The sequence below is a fragment of the Oncorhynchus gorbuscha genome, linkage group LG18 (genome assembly GCF_021184085.1).
Source record: "Oncorhynchus gorbuscha isolate QuinsamMale2020 ecotype Even-year linkage group LG18, OgorEven_v1.0, whole genome shotgun sequence".
In the NCBI taxonomy this organism is placed as follows: Eukaryota; Metazoa; Chordata; class Actinopteri; order Salmoniformes; family Salmonidae; genus Oncorhynchus; species Oncorhynchus gorbuscha.
Genome location: NC_060190.1, coordinates 37,536,067 through 37,549,992, shown reverse-complemented (window position 1 = coordinate 37,549,992; position 13,926 = coordinate 37,536,067).

Sequence of the window (13,926 nt, the reverse complement as noted above, 5' to 3'; positions counted from 1 at the left end):
ATTTCATAACTCAGACTGGCAATATAAAGTACTAATTAACAGTCATTAATGAAAGCGCTACTAAAAGAGAGCACAGACTCTACGCATCATAGAATACTACAAACCAATTTACCTCCAAAAATGACAAAGGGAAATGTGGTCCGGGAGCTGCATTTATAAACAAACGTGAGTCAACTTAAACAATCACCCGCATCATGGAAAACAGTCAAACCAAAATACATTTATATTTCCTCACATTATGTCTTGGACACACACAGGAATCTAAAGGATTAGGTTGCTGGAGAAAATGGCAGAGATTAAACAACAGTGAAGGTAGAGTATAATGCCAGCCTTTCCTGACAAACTTTTTTTCCCAATGTCTTGACTCGACATTCCACTCCAGGTATGTACTTGGTCACTTACCAACAGGCCACAAGGCACAAGGTGATTGAGGGTCAACCACCATGACTACTTGTCCAACATTCATGTTTTCCAATTCGCCCTGCCATTTCTCACATTGTTGCAGGCCCAGCAGGTAGTCCCTGATAAAACTGGCCCAGAAATGATCCGCCAGGATCTGGCTATGGCGCCAACTGCATCTGCAGATAAGGTTATTGTTGGCAAATATGGCCTGGGGGAGAGAAGAGTCTTGCAGCCCCATCAGGAAAATGATAGGGGCGGTAGGATCCGGGTCTGCGACATCTGCAGAGATGTAGCCAAGGATCTTGAAGTTCAGCATCCTGTCCACTTCAATTAATACAGTGCGAAATACGCTTCAGATACTGTCGGCTCCCCAGGACCACCCGGAGAGTGGTTTTGATGGACTTGCTGCAAAAATGAAGAGCATTAGGGGTGTTAAACTTGAAAATCGCCTGTTGGTCAGCCAGCAGTTACTTGAGAGAAGGCTCCATAGCTTAGTATGTACCCTGCAGCTCAGCATCTTCTCTCTGAAATTTGTCCTCCTGTCTGACAGAACCTAAAATGGGTTTCCTTGGCAGGAAATGAAGCAATGGAGTGACATGAGGAATGCATCAGTGTCAAGTAAATCCAGGTGGACACATCGAGTGGTAAGACATTTGTGGCAGTCTGTGCAGGAGAACTGATGCTTCTGAATGTCACATTGGCTCCTCAACACCCAATAATTCCACCTCATCTCACCCTAGATCCTCTCTGGGCCAGGGTGTAGTAGGGTTTCATCACAACGCTTAATGATGAGCTTGGTGAGAGGATGGTTGGCATCCAGAACTATAATGTGGATTGTGCAAAGTCCTAAGTCCTATGATCAGGCCTAGAGTCTGGTTGAACATTGGAGGGAGGGCATGGAGATGAGTGCTCTTCGGTATGCTCTTAACGATCAACTGAGTGGTTGCAGCCAGCAGGTCTTGGAGCGTTAGATAATGAGAGGGGTCTGAAAGTGTTCGACTTTGCCCTACTGAGACGCTGTAATGCTGTAAATTGGGCAGATTTCTTCTGTGCATTAATCTCTGCCAGTTGATGAAGAGGAACAGGAGGTATTGGCATGTGTCTGGCACTGCCTCCTATCTTAACTTATAGAACATATTCTGGGCGATCTGCCAGATGGTCTTTAGGAGGGGGTCAAGTCATCCCCCTTATATCTTTACCAAGCACAGGCAGGAAGCAAGGATTATTTATGACACTAAATCAAGATTAACATTATCAAGGCCGTCTCTTCCCAAGATATCATTTTTCATCACATTCCATCTTCTTATCAATTGTGTGATTAAAAATCATTACATTTTAAAGGTAAGGATTAGATTTTGGCTTCTATATCAAAATACATCTATATCAAAATATATCACAATAAATAACTTAAACCAGACCCCTCTCACCCACATCACGCCATGTTCTAAATCAAGGAGAGAAGATTCAGGTCTCCCTCTCAAATGTTCACCAGAGGTAATGTGCCTTTGTTTCGAAGACTTTTCCAGATGAAACACTAACATATACTAAAGCGAACTACTCAGAGGTGATCTAAAGAACACTAATGACATTTAATTTGTTATTTTGTGATGTCATTAAGTGTGTAGTATACAGTATGTCAGTATGGGTATTCAAACACAGCTATGTGTGTGTTTGTGTTTGATGACATTCCATTAGATCCGTTCAAGACATTATTATTAGCCGTATTCCCCTCAGCAGCCTCCACTGGCTCCTTCTCCACTCCAGAAGGGATTGACCCTGTTCCTGGCGGTGTAGGTGCGCCCCTGTACCGGGTTGAGTGCGAAATTGTGAAGAATATGACAATTGGGAGGACCGTGGTGGGAATCTGGCACAGAATGGGAGTCACTAAGTGGACTGGCAGGTATATGTGTCAGGATGTGAGTTTGGAATCCTGCTGTGGGTTAGACGCAGGTGTGATAGATGGAATAGGACTATCGGCCATATCACTGTCTTGCCCATTCTATCTTTCGTTCAGGTAAAGCTGCATGTGACTGTTCATCCATCTGCTAACAGATATCATCAGCTTCCTTTTCATCCTCAATTTGATGCTGTATCTCTTCCAAATCCATCCGTTTTATCTTATCCTTTAAAGCAGCTGTCTGAGAGTCACCGAGGGCCACTGAATGCTGCTAGCTGGCAATGCTCTCAGAGGTGCCACTACAATATGTGGAATCAGAAGTGGAGCTCCCACTCTTGAAGTGTCTGGATTTGGACTTGGAGCCCTGACCTGTGTGTCTAGATCCTGAGTGTTCTGTGGAACTGGACCTAAAGGAGGGCGGCCTTGAGACTACTCCTTGTGGTGTGGTATTGGCCTTTGATACCAGTGGCTACACTTCAATGGAATTGGATAAAGGACTAATTGACGGGTTGGACAAGGGCAAGGGAACTCGCCTTCCCATGACCCTGTGCGGGTTCCCCAAAACCTGTCCTGCGATGTGAGCCACTGTCACATACACTTGTCCTTGTGTGTCCTCCTCAAATGTTCCTGAGAGGTGGGTTAGTGGTGATGGGAGGGTTAAAGGTGAAATCAGCAGTCAGAGGATATACTGCCTCATATCCATAGCCTGGGATGTCTAGGTCTCTGCCAGCTCTTGGCAATGTTGCTCCAAAATGATTTGGTAAGGGGGAGGGAGGCGTTTCTCACGTTGGAGCCTTGATAGTCCTCCTGGAATGGACATGGATACATCCTTGGTTCTAGTCCCCAGGGAATGGGTAGTGTTGTCCTCGAGTTGGTATTGTGGCTATGTTTCCATTCCACCATCTGCCATATTATCTTCCTCCATCTGGTTCGAAGGACCCTTGAAAATGAGTGTGGGCACTCGGGTGACTGGTTAGGCCAGGAGGAGGACTCGGTGAACAGGTGAACCACGGTTAGATGGTTTGGTGGAAGGGAATGAAAGGACACTGAGAATCGGATATTCCTTTGTCATCACTCTTCAGCGTGTGGACTTGAAATCAGAAGCTAAAACAAACCTAAACAGCCTATCTGGTGCAAACAAACACAGAGACAGAAACAGGAGGTGCTGAAGGAGGGGGTGCTGGAGATGAGGTGGGAAGGCCACTCCTCTCCCATCGATCCATCCTCTCCATCATTTGGTCCATGGCCGAACCAACCCTATGAAGAACGCTGGTATGATGGAGGACCCTCTCCTCCATCGATGGGAGAGGAGATGCGGCTGCTCCTGCTGATTCCATGTATTTTTTTGCGGGATTTCTGTCACGGGATACTAGGAGTGGTGGGTTGGAGTCAGGCGCAGAGAGCAGGGTTCAGTATATCGTGATTTATTCTCCTCCACAAAAACGGTCGCGCCAATATACAGGGCGCATAGACCAGACCAAACAGTCCGGAGAATACACACATGGAAACCACAATCCAACAGAGTAACAAAAACAATCCCGCACAAAACAAGGGCGGGACAACCTACTACATATAGGGAAGCTAATTAAATTAAAATACACACAGGTAAAACAAATAAGACAAAACCAACAGACAAATGAAAAAGGGATCGGTAGCGGCTAGTAGGAAGGTGACGACGACCGCCGAGCACCGCCCGAATAGGCAGGGGAGCCAACTTTGGCGGAAGTCTTGACACCCTTAATCATGTCACAATCAACTTTTACCAGTTGAATGTACACACAAATATAACACTTTTATGTAATACAATTTTTCTGAAATATTTTATTAAAATATACAAATGAGTAGATATCTCATTAAATATGCATATATTTGTATATCACTGTATGTCAATACATTTTTTGGGACACTGGATGAAGTCAGCCTAAATATTTTGGTTTCATTTTCTTAAGACACTCCAGGACCGATCACATTGTGGATGAATACTTTTCTCATCCTTCTATCTGTAAAATACTCTTTTTGGCATGTATCTAAAATAAATATTTTAAAACATATCAACATTTCCCTCTGGGAAAGTCTGGGGAATATTTCTAAGGATAACCACACAACGTTTGGTGCTTTTGAAGCTGAGAAAAATGTGTTGGTAGCCCTTTTCTGCAGTCAAATTACCAAATCCCCCTCTAGTAGCCTCATGGTTGGAATGCTATTCCTATTTTTCATAATGATTTTGTTATATTTCAGTCTTCTGTGATGTAAAAGTGCCTTCGGAAAGTATTTGGACCACTTGACTTATTCCACATTTTACTACATTACAGCCTTGTTCTAATCTGGATTAAATAAATACAAATCCTCAGCAATCTACACACAATAACCCATAATGACAAAGTGAAAACAGGTTTTTAGAAATTGTGGCAAATTTATTACAAATAAAAAACTGAAATACCTTATTTACATAAGTATTCAGACCCTTTGCTATGAGACTCAAAATTGAGCTCAGGCGCATCATGTTTCCAATGAACATCCTTGAGATGTTTCTACAACTTGATTGGAGTAGACCTGTGGTAAATTCAATTGATTGAACAGGATTAGGAAAGGCACACAACTGTCTATATAAGTTCCCACAGTTGACAGTGCATGTCATAGCAAAAACCAAGCCATGAGGTCGAGGGATTGTCCGTAATGCACTGAGACAGGATTTTGTCGAGGGACAGATTTGTGGGAGGGTACCAAAACATTTCTGCAGCATTGAAGGTCACCAAGAATACAGTAACTTCCATCATTCATAAATGGAAGAAGTTTGGAACCACCAAAACTCTTCCTAGAGCTGGCCACCCGGCCAAACTGAGCAATTGAGCAGAAGGGCCTTGGTCAGGGAGATGACCAAGAACGTGATGGTCACTCTGACAGAGCTCCAGAGTTCCTCTGTGGAGATGGGAGAACCACCCAGAAAGACAACCATCTCTGCAGCACTCCACCAATCAGGCCTTTATGGTAGAGTGGCCCGACGGAAGTCACGCCACAGTAAAAGGCACATGACAGCCCGTTTAGAGTTTTCCAAAAGGCACCTAAAGACTCTCAGACCATGAAAAACAAGATTCTCTGGTCTGATGAAACCAAGATTGAACTCTGGCCTGAATGCCAATCATCACATCTGAAGGAAACCTGGCACCATCCCTGCGGTGAAGCATGTTGGTGGCAGCATCATGCATTGGTGATGTTTTTCAGCAGCAAAGTAGAGAGAGATCCTTGATGAAAACCTGCTCCAGAGTGTTCAGGACCTCATAATTGGATGGAGGTTCACCTTCCAACAGGACAACGACCCCAAGCTCACAGCCAACACAATGCAGGAGTGGCTTTTGGACAAGTCTCTGAATGTCCTTAAGTGGCCCAGTCAGAGCCCGGACTTTAACCTGATCAAACATTTCTGGAGAAAATAGCTGTACAGTAACGCACCCCATCCAACCTGACAGAGTTTGAGAGAATATAGATACTATATAAATTGTAAGGTAATGAAGCACAAGCCATTTCCTGGACATTGTAAAACTGAGTACAAGAAGCCCTCTTTAGATTCTGGGTAGTGAGCGCACTCTAGTATTCTCAAAATGGTGTAGGACTGAGGAAATATCCTATAAAGATTGGAAAAACAAACTTTAGTGTTGCCTGGACATTTAATGGGATTTTTGTAGCAATTTAGTTTCTGTTTGCAAATGGAGGCCCCTGTGGAGTGGATCTTTTAGCCATTTCAAGGTTCACAGCGGGGCATGCCGGACAAAGAGACACAACTACAAATCCAGGCCACTCTGCCCTCTGGGAGATCGATGGACTTCAAAAACAACTTTGAACGTGATCCCATTTATTAATAATTTCACATCTACTTAAGATGCACCTCACACTTTCTCCTCTTCTCCCCCTCTTTTCTCTCCTTTCCTCTTTCCCTCTCCACTACCGTCTTCCCCTCTCTCCTCCCTCTCCTCTTCCTCTGTTCTGTTCTCTCCCACTCTCTCCTCTCCCCTTCTCTTCCCCTTTCATCTCCTCTCTGTTTCTTCTCCAGCCCACCCCTAATGGTGAGATAGCCTTTTCATCTTCGGTCCATGCTCAGACATCAAGTCTGGTGCTAAAATACTCATAAATTGGTCTCACGGAGCCAATAGGGATTGTGTTCTGTGAGGGCTGTTGTTGAATTGTGGCATCAGGATGCATGGGGACATTCTGAGACTGGCGAGTGGGAGTGGGGTGATCGAGGAGTGGGAGTAGGGTGGGTAGTGGAGTATGTTTGTCGGGGGATGGGACTGGGGCACTCTCATCCTACAGTAATAAAAACAAGCATATTGAATCCCACCAAGAAGGTCCTTGAAGATAAGGCTGAATATGTCACATGATATGCCTCTTGGAGGGTCACCTCCACCAGTGTTCCACCACCTCTCTAGAGGTTTTGGCACAATGAGAAACAATCAATCATACCCACAATCACAATCATACCCACATCCTGTAGTGTACTGAAAACCGGTTGAGTCCGTTGTCGCGGTAACATGGACTCTTTACAAAGTGATGAAACTTTGTTGCTCCTTGCTGAAAAAAGCAAGGTATTATAGCGAACAAGTCTTTGGTTGCCAAGGCAACACCCCCTCCCTGTAGTTAGAAGCGGAGGAGAGGAGAAAATGTGCATCTTTCAAACGATTATAACGATGACCATGATCATTTTTCTGACCAATAACCATCATCCAAAATTCCATGACCATCACAGCCCTAGTCATCTCCCTCAGAGTTCACCCCACTTGAAAATCCCCTGGGTGGAGGAATAGTGGTGGGCAGACTGGGACAAAGAGGGAAATCCCCAGCCTTTGTCCTACAATGAGATGTTCAGGTTGTGGAGGAGAGGAGAGGTATGAGAGGGGCTTTACACCTGGTGGTGTAAGCTGTTTGAAGGGAGGGAGGGAGGAAACAGAACAGTTGCACCACCACCGTGTATCTATAGCAACCAGGAGCACCCTTTTTCTCTAAGTATTTTCTTTCCACATAGGAAGTGATTAAAAGGAGAATCCAAGTATAAACGATGGAGAAAAGAAGATTCTTCACTGAACTGAAAACCAACCTTTAGTTTATCCTCTCCTCTGAAAGGTGTGCTTTTGAAAATGTAAAATTCCCCTTCCATACAAAATCAACGGATGTTCTCTGAGTTTCAAACACTATTCCATCTCTGGCTGTGTCTGAAATGGCACCCTTTTCCTTATATATTGTATTTCTTTTGACCAGAGCCCTATGAGCCCTGGTTAAAAGTAGTGTGCTACATAGGGAGCCATTTTGGATGCAGGCACTTTTCTTCTGTCAGCCCCCCACCCTTACTCCGGGTGGCCCAAAGATTTCTCTGGGGGCTTCTGACCTTGGGAACGGGTCAAATCCTAGGGTTTTAAAACTAACAACCTGAGATCGAATAGCAGTCCTAGAACAAAGATGGTGAACAATTGAATTATATAATCTGAAAGTAGTTGGGATGGACAGAAGAACAGTAAGCTGAGCAATAGGGGGCTACGATTGCCACTCTACTGTGGACTCTAGAGCAGAGGAACTTTACCAATCTCCCTCCATACCAGTCAACTGAAAACAGAGGCAGCACATCTGTCTCAAGTGGCCTTTCCCTGTTCCACTCCTCATCTCTTTCAGGCGGAGCCAAGATAACCAGAAAAAAAAAACTCCAAGCCACGGAGTCTTTATGGGGATTGAAATCAACTTCACTGCATGTCCTGGGAGACACCTGAGAGGGTAGGTGCTAGGTAGGAGGATTGGGTATCAGGAAACAGGACTGATCAAACAGGGAGTTTGAGGACCCTGTGCTGCTAACAGATAGATAACAAGAATTTGGAAGGAGAGAGAGGGGGGGGAGAGGTTAACAGAGGTTCACAGTCTTCACACAGGGAACAGTAGTAGGCTGGAGAAAGAGACACAGAGACACCCAGCAGGTTAGTGGATGGTGTTGACACCGCAGCTGGGTGGGAAGAGGAGGAATGGAGAGGGGGCAGCGGGGGTGGACCGAGGAGTAACAAGCAGGAAACCATATTTACATGTGATACAATGCATCACTCAAAACCGTAGGGGACAGAAGCTGTGTTAACATAGACATTGATTTAAAAATAAAGGAGAGCCGCTCACTCTAGGAGCTCAGATGCAAAAAAAGCATTTTATTTCATTTTTAATTTTTAATTTACCAACATTTCGACAGCCAAGCTGTCTTCATGAGGGTATGATCAAAAACACGGCGGGATGGCCCGTTTATATAGTGTCAAGACACACAGGTGTCTGTAATCATGGCCAAGAGTGGCCTAATATCATTGGTTAATTTCTCAAATATTAAAATGGCATAGAAAGAGCAGCATACAAAAAAATACAAATGGATAGCATACGATCATAGATTATTATTTGTTTCTTTAACATAGACATTGATACCTCCTGACAGAAACACACAATACCACAACATCCCTTTCCAGACGTTCTCTGGTATTATTGAGCTTCGTGTGAGACTGACATATCATCACACTTAATGGCTGAGCCCATATGAGACATTTAAAAGCTCAAATTATGATCATCTATATGTGCAAAGGTGAAATCACTTCGAATGACCAACACCACCACTTCTGAGTCTGAGTACGACCTGCACATTAACACAATAGGCTGGTATTTGGTTCAAGGTAGGAGACCTATAGTCCATATTTCTGGCTTTGCTCAGAATGCTTGGGTATGGAATGGATACCCTGGGAAATTGACCATATGCATCTTTTGTAACTCAAGAATAGCTGATTATATGCAAAAAGAAGAAGAAACAATATCAGATGTGGTAATTCCTCCTGGAAGTTATGTTCATGCTAACATATTCCACCCACTCATTTCCAAAGAGGTCTGTGTTCTTTCTGATGGACCAGAGCCGTACTATTATCGCCATCTAGTGGATAATGAAGTAAATTACAAATCCAATCTGAAAATACACCCTGGTAGCAAAGCTTCGTACTTATAACTAACCCAAGATAGGTCATCTGCGTTGTTTACAATGGGAGCAAATTAACACAGTGGGCAGAACCAGCAATGATGTGAGCATGTACAGTGAGCTCCAAAAGTATTGGGACAGTGACAAATGTATTGTTTATCTGGCTCTGTACTCCAGCACTTTGGATTTCGATTGATAGAATGACTATGAGGTCAAAGTGCAGATTGTCAGCTTAAAGAGGGTATTTTCTTCCATGTAGGGAGAACTGTTTAGAAGTTACAGCTTAGTTCCCCCATTTCCCCTAGTTCCCCCACTTAGGTCCCTGGTCATTTGCGTGAACGTGCTTTAGGCATGCTGCAAGGAGGAATGAGGACTGCAGATGTGGCCAGGGCAATAAATTGCAATGTCCGTACTGTGAGAAACCCAAGATAGCGCTACAGGGAGACAGGACGGACAGCTGATTGTCCTCGCAGTGGCAGACCACATGTAACAACACCTGCACAGGATCAGTACATCCAAACATCACACCTGCGGGACAGGTACAGGATGGCAACAACAACTGCCCGAGTTACACCAGGAACGCACAATCCCTCCACCAGTGCTCAGACTGCAAAAGGCTGAGTGAGGCTGGACTGAGGGCTTGTAGGCCTGTTGTAAGGCAGGTCCTCACCAGACATCACCGGCAACAACATTGCTATGAGCACAAACCCACCGTCGATGGACCAGACAAGACTGGCAAAAAGTGCTCTTCACTGACAAGTAGCGGTTTTGTCTCACCAGGGGTGATGGTTGGATTTGTGTTTATTGTTGAAGGAATGAGCATTACACCGAGGCCTGTACTCTGGAGCGGGATCGATTTGGAGGTGGAGGGTCCGTCATGGTCTGGGGCGGTGTGTCGCAGCATCATCGGACTGAGCTTGTTGTCATTGCATGCAATCTCAACGCTGTGCGTTACAGGGAAGACATCCTCCTCCCTCTTGTGGTACCCTTACTGTAGGCTCATCCTGACATGACCCTCCAGCATGACAATGCTACCAGCCAAATTGCTCGTTCTGTGCATGATTTTCTGGAAACAGGAATGTCAGTGTTCTGCCATAGCCAATGAAGAGCCCGGATCTCAATCCCATTGAGAACGTCTGGGACCTGTTGGATCAGAGGGTGAGGGCTGTGGCCATTCCCCCCAGAAATGTCCAGGAACTTGCAGGTGCCTTGGTGGAAGAGTGGGGTAACATCTCACAGCAAGAACTGGCAAATCTGGAGCAGTATATGAGGAGGGAATGCACTGCAATACTTAATGCAGCTGGTGGCCACACCAGATACTGACTGTTACTTTGGATTTTGACTCCCCCTTTGTTCAGGGACACATTAGTCCATTCCTGTTAGTCACATGTCTGTGGAACTTGTTCAGTTTATGTCTCAGTTGTTGAATCTTGTTATGTTCATACAAATATTTACACATGTTAAGTTTGCCGAAAGTAAATGCAGTTGACTGTGACAGGAAGTTGATTATTATTTACTATATAAGTGACTGCAAAATGACACAATACATTATTTCCAATTCATTTCTTTTGGGCACAAAAAATCTGAAACTCAACCAAAACTAATTTCAAATGCATCCAATAAATTTGTAGAGTCATAAGCTTAATGTAGTCACTGCTTGCTATGAATTTGGGACCAGGTACTTAAAGAGAAACCACTAGACACTATTTTGGTGTTTCTCCAGTTACACTACATCATTTTGAGTGATGATGGTGTTTCAGACATAATTATGCACTATAGCTGGGAGAGTTGAGCCTGCTGTCGAGCTAAAAATGAATGGAGTCATGTTTTGTTGCAATAATTATGGCTTTTGCATTTCGCCGATTGCATGATCACGCTATCACATGAGAAGATATGGTTATCCTTGTTTAATAAAGCCATTGTACTTCTGCCAGGATCTGCTAGGATATTGCAGCATATCTAGGTTGACTCATTTCCCCGGGCTTTGTAAAGAGTAAATGCAACCTGACGGGGGCCATACTTTCTTGTATCACCCTAGAAGGCAGACTTTTCAAAACAAGGGGGTGGTGCAAGTTTACAGATTCACAGGAGCTATGTTCCCGTGCATTGTCTATCCGAGACTGCTATATAATGAGGTACAATCGCTGCTTCTAATTATTCCTCTTTCCAAGAAGAGCTGGATGACTAAACATTTGTTTTATGTTAATTTACATTGGAACATACAGCCCTATTTATTTGAGCCAGAATACACTGAATAGGTGTTGAGACAACGAGAAAATAATTGTGAGACCAGCAAGAAGCGGCGGCAGCCTAGACCAGCTGGACCAGGACTAAAAAAGGTAAATGACAAACGAGTAAGTTGTTTTGGTAAGAGCTTTTCAAAACGGGGCTTACTAGTGCCAAGCTGTTTAGCTAATCTAGCTGTTTTGTTTGCTATACCTAAAATGTACTGCAGTCTAATTGTTATAGCTAGCTAGCTAGCGAACTAGCCTAGCTAGCCTCAGCGCCTCTCATTATGAGCAAATCTGGAGAAATGTTTTGATGATGACGGCCGAGAGTAAAGGAATGACTTTGGCTTGATGACTCACATAAATCTTGGAGTAACTATACTTGTGTGTTGTAATTAACTATCTAACATATGTCTCATATTTTACACTATGCTGCTACAGTAGGAATGCAGACAGTACACAATGATTGCCCATGAATGTGTAATAGCGTTTTCGTCTTCCTCTCACAGACAATACCGCTTGCATACAAAGAAGTTGATTACTCTCAAAAGGAGATGTGGAAGGTACCATAATAACTCCAAAGTGACTCGGAACACCTCCCTGCACCACCCAAACACACCATATGCATGTATTCCCTTTGAAGAACTGTAGAACTTACAGTGCCCTGCGAAAGTATTCGGCCCCCTTGAACTTTGCGACCTTTTGCCACATTTCAGGCTTCCAACATAAAGATATAAAACTGTATTTTTTTGTGAAGAATCAACAACAAGTGGGACACAATCATGAAGTGGAACGACATTTATTACTTTCAGTGCAGCAAACTCTCTCCAGAAGTTCAGTGAGGATCTCTGAATGATCCAATGTTGACCTAAATGACTAATGATGATAAATGCAATCCACCTGTGTGTAATCAAGTATCCGTATAAATGCACCTGCACTGTGATAGTCTCAGATGTCCGTTAAAAGCGCAGAGAGCATCATGAAGAACAAGGAACACACCAGGGAGGTCCGAGATACTGTTGTGAAGAAGTTTAAAGCCGGATTTGGATACAAAAAGATGTCCCAAGCTTTAAACATCCCAAGGAGCACTGTGCAAGTGATAATATTGAAATGGAAGGAGTATCAGACCACTGCAAATCTACCAAGACCTGGCCGTCCCTCTAAACTTTCAGCTCATACAAGGAGAAGACTGATCAGAGATGCAGCCAAGAGGCCCATGATCACTCTGGATGAACTGCAGAGATCTACAGCTGAGGTGGGAGACTCTGTCCATAGGACAATAATCAGTCGTATATTGCACAAATTTCATATTGCCTTTATGGAAGAGTGGCAAGAAGAAAGCCATTTCTTAAAGATATCCATAAAAAGTGTTGTTTAAAGTTTGCCACAAGCCACCTGGGAGACACACCAAACATGTGGAAGAAGGTGCTCTGGTCAGATGAAACCAAAATTGAACTTTTTGGCAACAATGCAAAACGTTATGTTTGGCGTAAAAGCAACACAGCTCATCACCCTGAACACAACATCCCCGCTGTCAAACATGGTGGTGGAAGCATCATGGTTTGAGCCTGCTTTTATTCAGCAGGGACAGGGAAGATGGTTAAAATTGATGGGAAGATGGATGGAGCCAAATACAGGACCATTCTGGATGAAAACCTGATGGAGTCTGCAAAAGACCTGAGACTGGGACGGAGATTTGTCTTCCAACAAGACAATGATCCAAAACATAAAGCAAAATCTACAATGGAATGGTTCAAAAATAAACATATCCAAGTGTTAGAATGGCCAAGTCAAAGTCCAGACCTGAATCCAATCGAGAATCTGTGGAAAGAACTGAAAACTGCTGTTCACAAATGATCTCCATCCAACCTCACTGAGCTCGAGCTGTTTTGCAAGGAGGAATGCGAAACAATTTCAGTCTCTCGATGTGCAAAACTGATAGAGACATACCCCAAGCGACTTACAGTTGTAATCGCAGCAAAAGGTGGAGTTACAAAGTATTAACTTAAGGGGGCTGAATAATTTTGCACGCCCCATTTTTCAGTTTTTGATTTGTTAAAAAAGTTTGAAATATTCAATAAATGTCGTTCCACTTCATGATTGTGTCCCACTTGTTGTTGATTCTTCACATAAAAATACAGTTTTATATCTTTATGTTTGAAGCCTGAAATGTGGCAAAAGGTCGCAAAGTTCAAGGGGGCCGAATACTTTTGCAAGGTACTGTATTATAAACATTCATAGTATATTTTTATTGTCATTTGTATATCTCATACATTGCCATGACTGTGCCTGCACACTGCTATGTAAACTCACCTCGGTCTCCAGAGCAAATAAATGCTGTCTTGAATACAAGCCATGTCTACTTACTTGTCATATTGACAGATTCTTCTATTGTTTTATTAATACATGTTTACTTGCCAACAAAT